Source organism: Hibiscus syriacus, unplaced genomic scaffold (assembly GCF_006381635.1).
Source record: "Hibiscus syriacus cultivar Baekdansim isolate YM2019G1 unplaced genomic scaffold, ASM638163v2 tig00112153_pilon, whole genome shotgun sequence".
In the NCBI taxonomy this organism is placed as follows: domain Eukaryota; kingdom Viridiplantae; phylum Streptophyta; class Magnoliopsida; order Malvales; family Malvaceae; genus Hibiscus; species Hibiscus syriacus.
In genome coordinates this window covers 392,891-414,000 of record NW_024063262.1, presented here as the reverse complement: position 1 = coordinate 414,000, position 21,110 = coordinate 392,891, and the positions used below count along the sequence as shown (strand labels likewise).

The 21,110-nt window shown below is 32.5% G+C and overlaps 1 pseudogene; it reads left to right on the top strand.

Annotated features, from left to right (window-relative positions):
* The window catches only part of LOC120175005, a 46,583-nt pseudogene that overhangs the window by 6,704 nt on the left and 18,769 nt on the right, over positions 1–21,110 (top strand).

Sequence of the window (21,110 nt, the reverse complement as noted above, 5' to 3'; positions counted from 1 at the left end):
TGACATTTCTAAAAGAGTTCATAATGAGAAGAACTTGCCCTAAAGGAAAAAGTTCATAATGAGAAGAACTTGTTCCTTTCAAGTCCACCACAGAAGGAGACGACTTAACATTTTCAGTAAGGAGTTCATAATGAGAAGAACTCATCCGAGAGAGGGAGAAGAAGTTCATATTGAGAAGAACTTGTTCAATCCAATAACGAAGGAAGATTGGACAAAAATTGGTTGTCTTTTTCATCTTTGCCCTATTCTTGTTAACACAAGAATGTGCAAAGAGGGGCAGCTGTAGACACCCATTTTTTATTGGGATTTAATATATATATATATATATATATATATTTATTATTAATAAAATTTTATTCATATTTGCAGGCCAAATAAAAATTCAAAGGCCTAGTTCAAATTACAAATACACCCAACAGTTTAATGAAGCCAGGCCCGACCCGTGACTCAACTCTAGTCCAGATTACTCAATAATTTTAGGGTTTTTGGAAACCCTAAGGATATCCACCGCCACTCATCTCATTCCACTATACATGCCACCACAACAGTGCCAGACTTTTCCAACCATCGTAACAGTAAACGTCGAGTAATCTACAAGCATCCAAAGTCATCATCGTCACTGCTTGTGTCATGTAGCAACCGAAATCAAGAAAAAATTATCAATCCACCACAAAATCCACTGAACATATTTTTAATCAAATAAAAATCTCAAAATTTGGTATTATGCTTTACCCACCATTCGACCTCAGTTGGAAATCCACTATACAACAACTATAAGAGGGAGCAATTACAGAGACAGAGGGAAGGAAAAAAATACTAAAAAAAAGAGATTCGAGGAGAAAGGGATTCGAATAGAAAACTGAAAAAAAAACAAGAAGCAAAAGAAGAGGCTTACCAAGCATCACGAACATCACTGGAACACCGAAGGTCACCATACTTCAACAAATATTTGAGAGGTAAATCTTTAGATCTACGGTTTTAGGGTTATTTTTAGTATAAAAGGGGTTCGGTTTTGGGTCGAGGGTAAAAAGAGAGAAATTTTGGGACCATTCGATCCCTATATCATCATGCCGACCACCGTGGACCACCGTGGAATCCACCGGCAGCAGCGACTAAGGAACCCTCTAGAAGAGAGAGTTCAGAGCATTTTATTTTCTCTCTCTCTTCTCACGGCTCAAAGGGAAAAAATGAGAAAATGAGCATTTTCATTCTTTAAAATAGATATAGATATTAAGAACAAAACGACGTCATTTTATCAAGGGTAAATCTGTAATTTCGTGGATGGGGTAATGGCTTATAGGTCCCTCTTAGTTTGTAACATACTATTTTAAACATTAATTGAAGTTTTTTTTTATTTTGATTTTGAGCACATGTATTTCACTATTTATATTTTAATCCTATTTTTTATATGTTACGTATTTTTATAAATATTTGACATTGGTCACTATATGTTTAATTATTTTATTATAGTCACTGACTGTATTTTATATTTTATATTTAAATTTGGTCTTAAAATTTATTATTCTTTTGTTTTAATCACCTAATTATTTAATTTGTCAATCTTCATGTTTTAAATTAGTATTTAAGTTATGTTAATATATATATTAATAAATATGTATATATATATAACATTAATTTAAATTTATTTGATTTCATTCTAAACATATAGAATATTTCGATTGTATTTATTCAATAAGTTTATATATTATAAAAAAACTTTAATATTATTTAATTTATTATATAGATCATTTTATTTGTTGATTATATTTTCAAAATCTTATGTATTTATACATATATATCTTACTATTTTAACTTTTAGCAAATACTATTTTAATTGGTTTTAACATCCTTGTTAACATTAAATATTAAATATATAATGGAATACAATAATCAAATTCAAAACGACGTCAGATTTCATTGTACTTATTTTAAAAACCTTTTGCAAGTGGAGCTCCCATTATATATTGCTTAAAATTATGTTGTTCTCACATTAAAAATTATATTAATTATTTTCAAATATTAACTTTTCTTACCTATTATTTTATTTCATTTTTAAGAATTAAAATATTATTATTATAAATATTTTATTATATTTTCTTAAAAATTATTATTATATTATTTCATGTAAAAATTGGTATTTAAATTATTTTCGATTCAAATAAAAAAAATCAATGAGAATGAAATTTTTGAATTTGAATAAGAAATAGATGAAATAGCTTTCTTGACAGAGGAATGCTAATGTCGACATTTCTTTTCAAATTAAAGAATTTTTTTTATTAATTAATTTTATTGAAGCAAGTTAATCAATATTAGATAAAAGGATCATATTTTAATTTTATATTTGATTCAGGGTTTTCACCATTACGACAACGTGTAAGCAAAACAATACTAATTTTGGGCGCTGTGGGAGTGCTAATCCTTCCCCACGTGTAACCGACTCCCGAATCCGTTTTAATCAAATCTTTGGTAAACGCAGACTAACTTTTATCTTAAAAAATGATTTTTCTTAAAATTGTTTTTAAAAGACGTTTTTAGGTATTCGACCTACCTAACCCAAAGGCCGATGACAACTCTTTTTGATTTAATCCAATTTAATCCAAAATCACCTATTTTCCAAAATTAAAAGTCGTAACTATTTTTAAAACAATAAAAAATTATTCCGCTGAAAAAATGGTTACGACACACTCACACAAGATTCAAAAGTATTGCCATCCCAACTAAGGGCAGTAACTAAATCACAACCCCCAAATACAATGAGTAGCCCACACTACGTAGAACTAATCTTGATGCAAAACCTGAATGAAGTTAGACAACAAAAACAAAGATTCATGGTAGAGCACCAATCAAACAATCACCAATATAAAAACAAAACAAAGCCACTCCAATGCCACTGGCATAGGCTACCCAAAATAGCACATCAGACTTAACAACAATATTTAGCATATTCCCTGTTACTAGAATCACACTGTAAGCTACCATGTAGCTTGACCAACAGAATCCAACCTGTACAGAGATACAACTTTATATATTCTAACCATGGAACCACGAATGCACCAAGAAATCAAACCAAAGCAATCGAACACTGAAAACAGTAAAGAAACTTCCGGTCACAACCCCACATCAAGACTTAAGCACAAACACCCTCCCACATTATTTAACCTAAATGAAATCTGTCGACACCGTTTCTCGTCCGGGAGGGGAAAAGACCAATACCGACTCGGGGATTTTCTCTTTTGAAAAGAATTTCGAAATGTAAGGAGTCGACACCAATCATTTAAGGTGCCATTGGGACATTGTGAAAACCGGGTGATTTTAATAAAATATTTCATTTTTATCAAAGTATCGAGTTTTAGGGTATGTGAAAACCCAAAAATCAGGTTCGGGAGTCAGTTACGCGTATGGAAGGATTAGCACCTCACAAGCGCCCAAAAATTGGTACCTAGTTGATTATCATATATTTAAAATTGAAAATTTTGAGTTCGATCTTTATTTAATTTGAAAATCATTACGGATACAAAGTTTAAAAGGGTATTCGTTTATTGAGTCTGATAGCATTCGCTCCCAAGTGTAAATGCAAGAGATCAGCTATTGTGTCTAATAATAGAATATTGCCTCGTTTTTAGAAAATCATGATGTGTTCTTTGAAAATGAAGTCGACCTATTTCGGGAATCACCGATAGTCACCCCTTGAGCATACTTGCGGGAGATATACCATTAATTCCCTAGTAAGTGAACATTGCCTTAGATTTAAAAAAAAACATGCAATCAAACAAATATTTATTCATCCTAATTAAGCTAAGGGTAAATTAAGACTTTTTTTAGCTTAAAGTGTCAAATTATGAAAATTAAGAAACCTAGGGGATTAAACCTAAATGTACGCTCTAATATTAACCTTATTTGATTATTAAATCAATTATTGAATCGAATAACCGAGATGGTCCCTCGAGCATTTACACGAGGGATGACACGAATTATCCCCTAAATTAAAAGACTAGTTTGAAATCTAATCTAAAATGGATGCTCTATTTAACCTAATTAATTATGTCAAAATTAAAATGTTAATCGAAGTTTAGGGACTAAAAGGTCAATATCTAAAAATATCAATTTCTAAAAGATTAAAAGTTTAAGGGCCTAAATAATTTCTAAAGTTGGGGGCCTAGTTAACAACCAAATTTTTCTAAACTATTAAACTTAAAGCCTTTTTAGAAAATATTTATTATTAATAAATTTTAAAAGTCGAGCAATCGGGCATCTATTGCGAAAACTCGACTCGAATTTCTCCCTAATTAAAATTAATGTGAAAACTCGACTCGAATTTTAAAAGCCTAATTGATTTGAGTTACTCATCTTGAAGTGTTTGATATGTTTTATTTCTTTTTCTTTTCTTTTTCTTTTTCTTTCTCTTTTTTCTCTTCTTTATTTGTTTCTCTATCTTTTGCTTTCTTTTTCTCTATTCTCCATTTTTTTCTCTTTCTCTTATTTTTCCCTTTTTTGTTTCTTTTTTGTGTTGTCAACTTGATTTGATATTCGAGCGCTTCGTATTTGGTATACCTCGCGGTATCTTGTTATTTCTCACTTTATCATGACTTACTTCTGTAGTGAAATATGGATTGATGATCTTCACTCATGCGAGCATATGTCCTTCACCTTCTAAAAGATCAATTATTTAAGGGATCAATGCCTTTGAATGATATGTCATGCTCATGCAAAAATGCAACAAGACCAGATAAAATGAAATCAATGTTAGTAGAAACAAAAAGAATCAAGTCAGTTGAAATGATTAGTCAAAGAAATATAGTTTTAGAAACAATAAATAACTTTGACTCAAAGTTGAGACTGAAAAAAACATACTAAGAAAATTAATAGTCCTAACCTCATGCGTTCTAATTCTCTTAGGCTATCCACATGGCTCTAGCGGGGTAGGTTTACTAAATTCTCTACATGAGGATGGGTTCTAACAATGAGTTCCCGAGCCATCTTTACAACCTACTAAGGTTGACTCCGATTCTATCCCATTACAGACTTGCGAATCGAATTAGGCTTAGTGGATCACACCACAAAAAGCGTATATCGGAACTGATATCCGAATAGGCAACTTATGATGCTTTCCATATATATTTTATCAGACCCACACAAGGAAGCCCAATGTTTCTCGTAAAGTGTGACATTTATCTCTACATAGGTAAACCGAGTTTGAGCTCAGGTTTAGAGCTATGATACGCAATAATCCTAATATTCACAGAAGTGTAAGAATTAATCAGAGAAAAAATCTTTTTTTTTCTTTTGAAATAACATAATATACTGTAAATTAAAACAAGATCGAACTCATAATTTCCCAAAATCCTAAATATAAGGTAACCAACTCCTTGCTCGACTATGAAGTTGTTAAAAAAAACATCCCCAGCGGAGCCGCCAAGCTGTCGACACCGTTTCTCCTCCGGGCGGGGAAAAGACCGATACCGACTCAGGGGTTTTCTCTTTTAAAAAGAATTTAGAAATGTGAGGAGTCGCCACCAATCATTTAATGTGCGATTGGGACACCGTGAAAACTAGGTGATTTTAATAAAACAATTTATTTTTATCAAAATATCAAGTTTTTGGGTATGCAAAAATCCAAAAATCGAGTTCGGGAGTCAGTGACACGTGGGGAAGGATTAGCACCCCCACAAGCGCTCAAATATTTGTACCTAGTTGATTACCCTATATTTAAAATTAGAAATTTTGAGTTCGATCTTTATTTAATTTGAAAATCATTAGGGATGCAAAGTTTAAAAGGTATTCGTTTATTGAGACCGATAGCAATCGCTCCCAAACGTAAATGCGGGAGATCAACTATTGTGTCTAATAACCGAATATTGTCTCGTTTTTAGAAAATCATGATGTGATCTTTGAAAATGATGTCGAACTATTTCGGGAATCACTAGTAGTCACCCCCTGAGCATACTTGCGGGAGATATACCATTAATTCCCTAATAAGTGAACATTGCCTTAGGTTTAAAAAAAATATGCAATCAAACAAATTTTTATTTATCCTAATTAAGCTAAGGGTAAATAAAGGATTTTTCTAGCTTAAAGTGTCAAATTATAAAAATTAAGGAACTTAGGGGATTAAACCTAAATGTAGGCTCTAATATTAACCCTATTTGATTATTAAATTAATTATTGAATCGAATAACCAAGATGGTCCCTCGAGCATTTACGCAAGGGTCGACTCGAATTATCCCCTAAATTAAAAGACTAGTTTGAAATCTAATCTAAAATGGATGCTCTATTTAACCTAATTAATTATGTGAAAATTAAAACGTTAATTGAAGTTCGGGGACTAAAAGGTCAAGATCTAAAAATATCGATTTCTAAAAGATTAAAAGTTTAAGGGCCTAAATCAATAATATCTAAAGTTGGGGGGCTAGTTAACAACTTAATTTTTTCTAAACTATTAAACTTAAAGCTTTTTTTTAGAAAATATTAATTATTAATAAATTTTAAAAGTCTAGCAATCGGGCATCTATTGTGAAAACTCGACTCGAATTTCTCCCTAATTAAAACTAATGTGAGATCCTAATTTATAAGCTTTATTCTAATATTAATCTAATTTAAAACAAAATCTAAATTTAAACTATGAAACAAAACAATTATTAAACCTAATTTAAAAAAAGTAACATTAATAAAAAATAAAAACAGTAAAAAATAAAATATAAAATAAAATAAACACAAGTACAAGGACTTATTTGCATAAAATAAAAGTTACTAAAATGCAAGAAAATAAAAGTTAGTAGTTAAATAAGAAATAAATAGTGACTAAATTAAAATAAAATAAAACAGAGTAATAAAATTGCAATAAATTAGAAACGAAAGCTCTAATGACCAAAATGTAAAAACACGACAAACATAAGGGGACCTGGAATGATATTTTACCAAAAAAATAAAGCATGCATGTAAAATGGGAAAATTAGGAAAACTGTCCCTGACAGTGACTATTTTGTAAAAACGTGGGAAAGTTTGGGGGACTTAAAACGTGATTTACCCAAAAAAATCTATAAATACAAACATTTTTCTTTTTTTACGATTTCATTTTTTTTTTAATTTTTTAAAGAGAGGGTCTTCCCTCTCTCTAGAAATCTGGCTACTGCTGGTTGTCGGTCCCTCGTCGGCCCAGTCGCTGTTGGCCGTCGTACTGCCGCCGCCTCCAGTGGCCACCAAATTTTCGAGTTTTTCTCGTCTCGACACGGTGGCCCCTCAACTTCAACAGCATGGATCTCCTTCGTTCGCCTTTGGATCGTCGTCGTTCCGAGGTATGTTTCTCACCGAAGCTCCTCTTCCTCTTGACCGTTCGGATTTGCGAACAAAGGTCCCCTCCGCCGGCGAAGCTTCGACCGAACATGAGTCTCTTCTCCTTCTTCCCAATTTATTTTTTTACGTTTTTTCTCAAATGTCGACCCGAAAAAATAGAAATAAAAAAGGCTATGGTTTCATGTTAGTTTAGAAACCCAAAGAATATGGCTACTTGGAATATTTTTTTATTGCTTTCAAATTTTGGGAGGGTCGCTCTCTTTCATTTTTCTTGTTGGGATTTTTATATAACCCAGTTTCATCAATAAACTAAAACAAAACAATTACAGGGCATGGAGATGGAAGAGAGTTGGGATCTGATGGAGTTGGTGGTGGCTTGCTTGGAGCAGTAGTTGAGTTGGTGGCACAATGATCGGCAGGGGATGGGCTGGGATCAGTGCAACAGTGAGTAGCAGGGTATAGCTTCTCACATTTTAAATTAATTTGTTTTGAGATAAAATTGGTGATTACAGCTGCCCCTCTTCGCTTATTATTGTGAAACATGAATGGAGCGAAGGCATAAAGCACCAATTTTATCCAACTTGGTCATCTGATATCTCTCAGCTCCAAGTTCTTCTCATCATGATTTGTCCACTGGAAATGATCATCCCTCGAGTGAGGCATCGCTGATTCGAAATGTCATGAATCGAGTAACGGAAACAAGCTTTTCTTTATGAATTCGCTACTGGAAATGTTGGTCCCACAAGTGAGGCGTCGCTGATTCGAAATGCCAAGAATCGAGTCAAGGTTGAATAAGTTATTCTCATGAATTCTCTACTGGGAATTTTGGTCCCTCATATGAGGCGTGGCTAATTCGACGTGTTTTGAATCGAGCACAGGAAATGTCATCCTCTCTGGTGGAGCGTTTCCGATTTGAAGTGTTGTGAATAGAGCAAAGAAAATGTTGATCCCTCAAGTGAGGCTTTGTTCGTTTTAAGAAAAATAATCTCAAGTGAGATAAATCTTCTGTTTCGAGTGAAACTATCTCAAGCGAGATAAAAATATGTTGTTTCGAGTGAAACTATCTCAAGCGAGATAAAAATCTTCTATTTCGAGTGAAACTATCTCAAGCAAGATAAAGTCTTTTGTTTCGAGTGAAACTATCTCAAGCGAGATAAAATCTTCTGTTTCGAGTGAAACTATGTCAAGTGAGATAAAATCTTCTGTTTCGAGTTGGGTATGGAGATGACAGAGAGTTGGGATCTAATGGAATTGGTGGTGGCTTGTGTGGAGCAGTAGTTGAGTTGGTGCATAGTGATCGACAGGAGATGGGCTGGGATCAGTGCAATAGTGAGTGGCAAGGTATGGTTTCTCACAATTTAAATTAATTTGTTTTGGGATAAAATTGGTGATTACAAAATCCTATAAACATCTGGAGAAATTATACAAGGATAGATAGATTCCCTACCAATTACACTTGCACCAAAACGCGGTTATAGCCATGGCTACTCAAAGATTTGATTAGCACAAACGTTTTTCTTGTTAAATAGCACTTCATTTCTACTCCTCCATATTGACCACGAAATGCCGAAAAAAGCTACCGTTCCAAAAAATTTACCTCCCTTAGCAATCGAGACACCATCCCATGAGCGAAGGAAATATCTCAAATCGGAAGGGCAAACAAAATGAAAATTTCAGTTCACAAACCACCGCTGCCAAACGACCCAGACCACTTCACAGTGACAAAAATGATGATTCGCCGATTCAAGTTCTTTGTGGCATAGAACGTAAACGCATGCATCAGCGCTAACCACTCCCCGCTTTGCTAATTCCACAAGCACCAGTAATTTTTAGAGAGAATCTTCTATACAAAAAGCTCGACTTTTGGGGGAGCAAGATTAACCCAAACTTATTTCCAGACTTCATCACAAACGGCCTCTCCAACATTTTCTAGCAAGCAGAAATATTTAGGTGAATATATACCATTCGCCGGCCCTGTCCATTTTAGCCGATCATGCCCAACACAACTGTTCATTACACTATTCAAATAGATATAAAAACCAACCACAGGTCTCATTCCCAATCAAATAACATTTTCTTACTTCAATTTTTCATGCCCAACTTCCATTCAATCTTTCACTGAACTCAACCACTTTTCCAGATATTTTGACAGCCAGGTTGAAAATCCTCAGAAGCGACGGAACTGAGTTCCAATAATCGTTCCAAAAATCAACCGATATTCCATCCCCAAGCACAATTCTCAGGTCCTTTGTGAAGATATCATTATTCATTGTAAAGAGCTGCACGATATTCCTCCAAACCCATGATATTCTCAGGGCTCCATGATGTGAGCAGTTAATTTAACTGTCATCCATTTCTGTGGATCATGTCCACGCCTTCATTCACATTTCCACTATTATGTGAGCTTTATGCATGAACTGGGTAGGGATGAACATTAAATTTGAATTGGACAGTTTTTTATATGATATGGTTTTTTAGATCATATTTTAAAAAAAATTAATTTTGGGGTTGACCTCGGTTGAGTTGAGATTTAGATTACGAGTTTGGGTCGAGTTAGATTTGGGTTTAGGATGAAAATTATTCAACACAACCCAAAAAAATATAATTATACCTTATATGTTTAGAGTAATTGCAATAATACTCCTATCTATATTATTATTTTAATTAAATAAACATTTTATTAAATAAAATCAAGAATTATATGTGTGTGTGCGCGTGTGTGATTGCATACGAGCTTGTGTGTGTCGGGTCGAATGCGAGTTTTTATCTCAAATTGTGGGTCGATTTTAGGTGGATTGTAATATCCCAAAAAAAATTCTAGTAACCAAAACGTAAATTTTGAAAGTTTTGTGGCCAAAGTGTAAACTTAGGAAAAGTTTAAAGACCAAGTTGAAAATTTCAAAAGTTATGTATTTTGACCATGTAAATGGATAGGTCACCCCCAAGAACGCCATTTTTGTGTTACCAAGAATTTTATACATAGTTTCTATTAATGGCTATTAAGCTATAAAGTTCGAAAAAATATTCGAATAATTTGATCGAATCGGATTTTTGAGATATTTTGAAGGATCATAAAATAAGGTTAATAATGTCATTTCCATTTCTTAAGTTAGTAGAATTTAACATGGACCATTGTATTTAAGTTGATTTTTCCATGTTAAATCGGGACAGTTGGATTAAAATAACAAGATTGTAATTTCGAAAAATCTTCAAGGGTAAAATTGGAAGATAGAAATTTATTTGTTCATATTTGACTTTAGGATGAACAAAATTGTCATGTGACATAGTAATTATCATGAAATTATAAAGGTAAAATTGTCATTTTCCATTAAATAAATTTTTTAAATTCACTTTGGTTATTAAAATGACAAATGACATTAGATATTTTTAATAGAAATTTCAAGAGCTCATCTTCATTCTCCTCCATTGCCGTGGGTTTCCTACAAGGTAAGAGAATTTTTTTTTTCAAGTCAAATTATTAGGATTTTTTTATGAAAGCATGAAATAGAATATTAATCTACATGAAATTCTCTAATATTCAATACCATTTGTTCATGCTTTCCATGCTTCAAATTATAAGTTCATGAATTGGGTGTGTCAGAACGGTCCTTAAGCTTTTTAGGGTTATGGAGGGGAGCGATCCAACTTAATTTTAGAAAATATCGGGTTTTAAAATAAAAAATAAATAAATAAATTTTGGAGTCGCCATCAACCTTTGGGTTAGTTAGGTCAAATACCTAAAAATAACTTTTAAAATAATTTTAAGAAAAATAATTTTAAAGATAAAAATTGATCTGCTTTTAACCAAAAATTCATTTTGAAAAGGGTTCGAGAATCGATTACGTGTGGGGAAGGATTAGCACCCCCACAACGCCCGAAATCGGTACCTAAGCGATTATACATCATCTAAATATTGAAATTGGAAAATTCGAATAACATTTAAATTATGATCCCTTTTTAGAAAAAATATAAAGGTTGTTATTTTGCACAATCAATTCTCGAAATAACTTCCTTGTAAGTCAAGGGGGCATTTCCATAGATTCCCCATACAAAATAATATTATCCAAATACATATATTAATTATATAAAAAATGAATCCATTCGAATATAAAATGTATTATTTTATTCAAATAATTCTTGGAAACACACTCCTTGTCAAGTAAGGCGTGCTTCTATAAACTTCTCGAGTAAAATAATATTTGAAAATATTGCAACTAGCAAGAAATTAATGAACATGTAAATCATGGATCAAAATAATAAAAAAGTAACTTTAGGAATTAAACTATACAATCAATAATAAATAAAGGCAACCATTGCAAATATTTCACAATCCAAGCACTACAATCATAAATACACCAACTTTAATCATTCAAGACCAAAATGGAAATTATTAAAGTAAGACACTCAAATTAAAAAAATTTCTAAAAAAATAAGACTACAAGTGAAATGGGACAAAAATGAAATAAAACTAAAAATAATAGCCAATCATAAACCATCAGTAAGGAAAATGCATAAATTGAAGATATAGTATCTAAATTATAATAGAATAATAAATAGAATCCAAACAGTGGCTAAAACGAATAAAAATAAAAATCAATGATAAACCATAAGTAAAAAATGACTAAATTAAAATAATCACAAATTAGAGCATAAAATCAAAAAATAAAATAAACAGTGGAATCGTAACCGAAATATAAAACACGCATAAAGTAGAAAGACATGTAAGAAAATAAACCAAAAAGTTAGTGCTGAGAAAATAATAATGGAAAATCACTAAATCAGTCCCTAAATATTTTTTAAAAATTAAATAGTTACTACACATGACCAAAATGCAAAACACGCATAAAAGTACATAGACCAAACAAAAATTAAACCAAAAATATATAACATACATAAGAAAATGGTAAATTACAAAAATGGTCCCTTTAAGTGATTATTTTGTAAAAATACACCTAATTTAGGGGGTCCTAAGTGCAATTTTCCCATAAAATTTTCTATAAATATCAACTTTTTCTTTTTTTAATATAATTTTCATTTCTTTTTTGAAATTTTAGAGAGATAGTGTCTAACCCTTCTCTAGAATTCTGGTGAGTTATCGCCGTCCAGGCTGCCGCCAGTCCTCGCGTCGCAATCCGCGTCTCCGCCTCCGATGGTTGTTGGCCACCAAATTTCACCATGAGGTTCACCTTGACCTTATCATCTCCGATCTGGCCTTCGTTTCGCGAGAATCAGCCCCAATCTCCACGAATATAGCCGAAATCGTTCGACATTCCTTTCTCCGATCCACCGTCGACCACCGTTGGATCTTTTCCATTTTGGAGTATATTGCTCACCATCCGCTCCTCCACATCTTCATCGTTCGGATCCTCGATTGGATTCCTCTAACGCCAACAATGAACCTTGGCCGAAGGTAGTTTCTTCATCCTTCTCTTTTTTGTTTTTTTGTTTATTTTTCCTGATGATTCAAATGAATAAAAAAATGTAGAGTTTTGTTTCGTATTTGAAAAAAAATATGGGAATGAACGAAAGAAAGAAAGAAAAGAAAATTGTTGTTGTTGCATTCTTTTTTTTACACCGAAAAGGGGAGGCAGATTTACATTGCTTGGTTTGAATCGCGATTCTCCCCTCCCCCTACATTGTTACTGGAAAATCGAAAACCTCAAAAACCTTGTTATTTTGCTTCGGTTTTTTCTCCCAAAAAAATTGACACCCCTAACCCAATGCTGTTGCGAACTGATATCCCCTCCCTAATTTTCGGGTTCTCTACACTGTATTTTCCTTCCCTTTTATCCCCCATTACATGATAGTGAAAAATAATAAATTAATTGTCTGTTGTTGCCTGTTGTTGTTGGAGTGTTGCAGTGGTTCTGTCGTGCAATATGGAGATTGCTGATGGAGGCTACAGTAATGGCAGGCGCATGAAATCTTCCTGAGAAAGATTTGGGATCAGTGTTTCACGTGGATGATGTCCTAACCGGGTCGGGTCGGTTGAAATGGGTCGGATTGTCTCTATGGGCTCAGGTCTAAATTGTAATTAACTGGACTGACTGGGTTGTAATTTTGGGCTCGGTAGCCTGTTGTAATTGGACTTGTAAAATAAAATAAAAATAAAATATATAAATATAAATATAAATATAAGTAATAATAATAATAATAAATAAAAACTCCGGAAGAAAACCACTATCGATAGCTGCCCCTCTTTGCCTATTCTTGCATTAACAAGAATGGGGCAAAGACGAAGAGACAATGGGTTTTCGTCCGATCAACTCCATGTTTTCCGAATGAGAGATATGCTCCACTACTTGTTAGGGGAGATCAGACTCAAGAAATTTTGATCCACTTCGATGCTATTCAGGGAAGGTTGAATCAGAATCAATTTGCTTCACCGCTCTTCAGGAAGACCAAATCTGAAAAAGAAGAATCTGCTCCGCTACTCTTTATGGGAGATCAGACTCGAGAAAAAATTTGATCCACTTCGCTGCTCTTTAGGGAAGATTGAATCGAATTTGATTTGCTTCGATGCTCTTCAGGAAGACCAAATATGAAAGAAGAAGAATCATCTCTACTACTCTTTAGGGGAGATCAGACTCGAGAAATTTTGATCAACTTCACTGCTCTTCAGGGAAGATTAAATCAGAATCGATTTGCTTCACTGCTCTTCAAGAATACCAAATCTGAATGAAGAAAAATCTACTCCACTACTCTTTAGGGGAGATCAGACTCGAGAAAAATTTTGATCTACTTAAGAAAAATTTTGATCCACTTCGATGCTCTTCACGGAAGATTGAATCGGAATTGATTTGCTTCACTGCTCTTCATGAAGACCAAATTTGAAATATTGACTCCTCTTCGCAAGAAAGTCAAGAAGGACAAACTAAAAGATTGACTCCTCTTCACGAGAAAGTTAAGGAGTACAACACTGAATGATTAACTCCTCTTCGCTAGAAAGTCAATAAAGACAACACTAAAATATTGACTCATCTTCGCGAGAAAGTCAAGAAGGACAACACTAAAATATTGACTCCTCTTCACGAGAAAGTCAAGGGATACAACACTGAAAGATTAACTCCTCTTCGCGAGAAAGTCAATAAAGACAACACTAAAATATTGACTCATCTTCGCGAGAAAGTCAAGAAGGACAAAGATTGACTTCTCTTCACGAGGAAGTCAATAATAACAAAGATTGACTTCTCTTCACGAGAAAGTCAAGAATAACAAAGATTGACTCCTCTTCACAAGGGAGTCTGGAATAACAAAGATTTACTTCTCTTCACGAGGAAGTCAGGAATAGCAAAGATTGACTTTTCTTCATGAGGAAGTCAAGAATAACAAAGATTGACTTCTCTTCGAGAGGGAGTCAGGAATAACAAAGATTGACTTCTCTTCACAAGGAAGTCAAGAATAACAAAGATTGACTTCTCTTCGCATGGGAGTCAAGAATAACAAAGCTATATAAATAATAATAATAATAATAAACAAATAAATAAAAACTCTGGACGAAAACCATTGTCGACAGGGTGGATGAAGGGGATGTTAGGTTTCATGATTTGAGGTTAAATTTTGATTTAGTTGATGTTGTAGAATCTTTTTCATGCTTATATGATGATTGAAAACACTTGGAAAATGTTAAATTTCAATTTGGCTAAGTTAGGGTTTTGGTATGAATTTAAATTTGGATTGATTTTGATATGAGAATGATCGTAGATGCATGAAATTGATGTTTAGAGGTTGAATTAATGATTGTATCAAGTTGAAAATCATGAAATAGGAAACCTTTCATATTCGATCATAGTAGAAAAAATAGGGAAAATAATGAAAATTTTCGCTGAGGCTAGAAATGATGTATGGATGATTATACAAGCTTAAGAATGTTGTTTGGACCAATTTGGAAGTTTGTAAAGTATTGAGGACCAAATCACATATGATAGGAGATGTGGGTTTAAAATGGAAATTGTTCAAAAGTTGATATGCTAAGTTTGAAAGAAATATTGGAATGCTTGATTATGTTGTCGGTTCTTGAACATGAAGTTAAATGGAAAATGACCATTTTGAATAAATTGGAAATATTATGATAAATTCTAAAAGAATTCATTTTGATGATCAAATTGTGAAGCTGGAAATGATTGTGTGATATTATTCATTGAATTGAACATTGAGGGAATTGAAGTTGTATTATGAAATGTTAAAGATGACATTGATCATATGAGATGAAATTAGTATCAAATAAGTATCGAAAGAATTTGTATAAATTATTATGATAATGTGCACCTATGTTAGTATGATATTAACAAGTGATTTGAAATGTATATGTTTCAAAAATTATGTTCGTATAGATTATGATCAAAATCAAAGCAAGCTTAAAGATAAGGAAAAAGTCTGAGAGTGAAACTTGAATTCTTAATAAAGGTTTGCAAGCTAAGTATACCAGGTGAGTTCAATTTTACTTATTATATATATATATATATTTCAAAAGAAAAATATTTAAATTGTATTTTAATTTATTTTTATATTGTTTTAAAAATGGTATTCAAATGATTTTGGGTATGAACTGCCAAATACACTTTTATACGATATTTTACTAAATGGTATTTGGATGATTTCGGGTATGAACTGCCCAATGCACTTGTATATGATATTTTAATGTTAGTATTTTTCGATAGTTTTGATAAATGAATAGAATATGATTTGATAAGAAAAAACCCATTGTATGCATATTGAGATTCTTGGTATAATTGGCATGCCATGAGTTGGAGTATTCATACGTAGCAATAAATAGTACATAGTACAAACGTACTTTTAGGATACATTACACGGCACGAAATAGTACATGGTGCATGCACAAAAACAACAACAATAAAACCTTATTCACATATGTAATGGGGTAAGGGGGAGGTAGGGTAGTAGGCTGGCCCCAACGCTAGGATTAAGAGCAGCTTCCGTGGAAGACCTCCGGCAGGAAGAAAATTAAAAATAAAGATAAAATACAATGCCTGTATAAATAAATAAGTAAATACATAGTTGAAAAGTCTTCATATGTAGTCTTCATTATGCTCATCTGTAATGGGGAGTAATCCCTGCAAATAAATCCCTGCGTAAAAATCTCTACATATAGACAGAAATGTAAGATCCGACTAAATTTAAAAAGAGGAAACCTGAAGAGAATGATACACAATGGTCAAACGATAGAAAGCTACGAGAAGGAATAAATTCAAATGGGTTAAAACATAAATTGAGGCAACACTAATCCGCTACCGTAGTTCTAAGCCTTCATAAATTATAATAACAGACACGTATATAAAGTAGAAGTCATGGAAATTATTACAAAGGCATTAAAAAGAAGACAGATATGTTACACCCTATGTCTGTGACCCGCACTACTCGACTACCCTGTCTCAATACTTTCCTATCAGAGGTCATGTCCTCGGTAATGGCTAAATCCTTCAAATCAGATCTCAAGCAGTCTTCCAACTTCCGCCTTGGCCGTCCTCTCCTTCTGGCACCGTCGACTATAATCGACTCAACCCTCCTGACCGCATCCGATGGTTGTCGCCTATGGACATGCCCAAACCACCGTAGTCTTCCCTCCCTTAATTTTTCGGATACAGACACCACCCCCAAGGACATCCTAATAGCAGAGTTTGGTGTCATATCCCACAGAGTCCTACCACATGTCCATCGAAGCATTCTCATTTCTGCGGCCTCCATCCTCCTTACGTGATCCTTCTTGATTGCCCAACATTCTGATCCATACAGCAGTGCTGGTCTTATTGCCATTCTATAAAATTTTCCCTTAAGTTTTAAAGGCACATTCTTGTCACACAAAACTCCAGTAGCAACCCTCCACTTTAACCATCCCGCCTTTATACGATGTGTAACATCATCATATACACCCCCATCTTTATATATCATAGACCCTAGGTACTTGAAACATTCATTTGAGGGGATCACGTGTCCTTCTATACATACTTCTACATCATCATCGTTTTGGTTCCCACTGAAGTTTGAGCATAAATACTTTGTCTTTTCAATATTGATATTTAGACCTTTTTCTTCAAGCAGTATTCCAAGCAGCCAGTCTTCTATTTAGCTCAGTTTTTGTTTCAGCTACTAGGACAATGTCGTCAGCGAAAAGCATACACCATGGAACACCGACTGGTGTCGCAGAATAGATGTCATCCATAATCAAGGCAAAGATGTAAGGGCTAAGAGCTGACCCCTGGTGGAGTCCGATTTCCACCGGGAATGCCTTGGTGTCGCCAACTGTATTCCTGATGTAAGTAGTAGATCTACAGTACATATCACGAATCGCCTGGATATAAGCAGTTGGGATCCGTCTCGTTTCCAAGGTCCTCCAGATCGTATTGCGTGGAACGCTATCATACGGCTTTTCAAGGTCAATGAACGCCATGTGAAGATCTCTATTTTGCTCCCTATATTTCTCCATAAGCCGTCGAAGTAGATGAATCGCCTCCGTAGTAGACCTACATGGAATTAAGCCAAATTGGTTTTCCGAAACCCTAGTAACATGTCTCAACCTAGCCTCTATCACCCTAGCCTCTATCACCCTTTCCCATAGCTTCATGGTATGACTGAGTAGTTTAATACCTCTGTAGTTGCCACAACATTGGGGGTCTCCTTTGTGCATGCACATATATTGTTAAAGTATGGTCAAAGTCCAATCATGTGATGATTATATTGACATATTTTCTTTACTGTATTTATTGAATAAAGGCATTACCATTACTTTCTTTTGTTATATTTATGTGTATTAAATAAACTGAAAGTTAATAATGTTCATATAATAATATGATTATCATTAAAGGTCCTTAGTTGAGTATTATTATGGATATGGGCAATAATAATACGTTTAAGGTTAACATGTTGTCAATTGGTGACAATGAGTTGTCATTGGCATATAGATGTAAGAATCAATGTATTAATATGTTGTTAGAGAACGACATATCGGATTGACCCACTATGAGCATATGTATTGGATTATTATGTGACGGTCTCATCATTGCTCATGGTGATGACTATATGTATGATCCTCGGACTTGAGATCACCACTATCACATCATATATAGTCGCGTGTTTTGATACAATTAAACGTGTTCCATAACAATTGCACTATAAAGACTGATGTTGGAAATATCATGATATATGTAGTGGGTATGAGTGATCAAGATAGGATTTGTCCTTCTTACATAATACGAAACATATCACAGGCCACTTGATTGAGCGAGACTAGAAATGCATGGCCATGCTCAAACAAGTTGATATGAGATATTACAAATTATAGTCTACTCTAGATATCAAGATATATTAGATGGGCTATTCAAGTGTAACTATTCCATGACTTGTGTCGATTCTGGATATAAAGGAAAAAAAAGGATATAATACATAATGAAGCTAGTCACAAAGAGGTTATGTCAAATCATGACTTCTCGTAACTTAGATGATAATGATACATTGCTAGATATCACTCATGGTTTGTAATATTAGAATGGTTATAATAATTACTACTAATGTTATAGGAACCTACATGGTCACACCCAAGGATTGAGATGAGCAAATTATAATAAGTTGTACATGTAGAATTTTATTATACTTGTATTAAAAATGTGTAAAATATTTATAATTTATCATTTTATAACTTATGATATATTTTTAATTTTAATAGTTTTTTAATATTCTTAATATGTATATATATATATATATTAATTGTTTTAGTAATTTAATTTTTATTATAGTATTTTTATATTTATTTTATAATATTTGAATATTTTTATAGTTTACATTTTAAATTTAAAATATTTTTTATAAAAAAATAAATGAGCTTCTAAACTTAAAAAAATAATTAGACCCTTGAACTCAACCTAAAAAACCAATTTAACTCATCTACCACTTCATCAACCTTTGTGAATTGTATTGTCAGCATAATAAATTATCAAATCAGCATCATAAACTACTACATCAGTATTGTAATGGCTAATAACTAAAACTATTGGTCAAAGTACCACCTTAATTTTTTTAATTGGAGGGTCTCATTATTTGTTTTTAAAATGTGAGAGTCTTAAATATTATTAAACCTTTACAAAAAAAAAGTAAACTAAATTTTGGGTAAACATAGAATGTTATATGTTATTTACTAAATTCTTATAGGACATTTGATTCACCTAATGTAAAATTACTTAAGGGAATAAGCTTTTCGAAATGTAATATTATTTTATATATTATTTGAAATGTTACATTATCTTATTTGATTTATTTGGTAGGAATGTAAAATTACAGTCTTTAATTAGGAGAATATCTGAAAATAAAATTGATCAAGTTATTCTTGCAATATATTTTGTTTTTAATATGTTAAGGTTCTAATATTAAATTTTTAAAATATTTGCATAAAAGTTCATACAACTATTTTCTTCACATTATCTAAATTTTAAAAAACTTTATATTTATCATATTAATCTAGTTATTATATTTTTTAATTTTTTTACTTATGAAATTTTGTCAAATAAATTATGGTAAATAATTATTTATTATATTTCTCATATCTTACGGATTGCATAATTCAATTCCTTTTGGACTAAATTGAGACGATACAGATTGTGAGTTACTCTAGAACGATTCGGTCAATACTCGATAAATAGTCGAGTTCGAGCTCGACTCGATGTCTTAGCGAGCCGAAACAAACTACTTGATACTCGATTCGAAAAGCTGGCAAGCAACTCGAAAAAAATTATATATTACAATTTTTTAAAATTAAATTATTAATAATATTAACATTTATGTGTTAATTTTTTAAAAATATAGTAGAAGGTTTTTCATGTACTTAAGGTTCATGTTTGATTTTGAGCTTCAACCGAGTTAAGTTCAAGATTTTTTTATTTCAAGCTTTGACTAGCTTTTTCGAGCTTCAATTCATGATTTTGAGTTCGAATCGAGCTTGAAAATTTTAGGCTCACAACTTTTCGAATCGATTTGAACTCTATTTTAGATTTTTTTATAGTCGAGTCGAGTTTAAAATTACTCGAACTCGGTTAGGCTAGTTTACATCCCTACACATGATAAGGAATTTTGTTCATATAAACCTTTATTTTATTTTTGACTAGCTAATTAACTTATTCAAGAAAACTAGCTAATTAATTATTTTTTATATAAATTTATGAAATATTTTTAATACTAATTTAATATTTAAATAGTGTTTTAATAATTAATGTCTTTTTATTAGTATTGTATTTACGATGTTGGTAAGGTTATATGGCGGGATTCTATATTTCTTGAGAGTGAATAAGTCGAGATTTAATGTTATTAATTTTATTCTTTGATTTATAGAATATTTTTGCAGGCTAAATTTATCATATATAACTTTTATCACTATTTTACTACTTTTAGATTTATGTAACAAAATGCCATTACTTATCATCAAAAATCATAACAGATGTCAAATCATTTTAATTATATTTATAACTTTAAAATCATTTTAATTTGAATAATCACCAAAAATGGGATTGGATGGAATGCAACTTATTATCCTAATAGATATCAAATCAACATAAAATATAGGGTAAAGTACACAAATGGTCCATCGACTATAAGACATTGTTTTTATGTCTTTCAATTGTTAAAATTTACAAAATGGTCATTGACTATAGGTCATTGGTTTGTTGAGTCTCTGACTATTGAAAGTTATAAATTAGTCGCTAGATTATTTATATATTCCAAACTTGTCATTCTTTGTTAAAAAATTGATGACGCTCTATGTTGACATAGGGTTGTAAACGAGCCGAGTAGAGCTCGAGTATTGTTGAACTTGACTC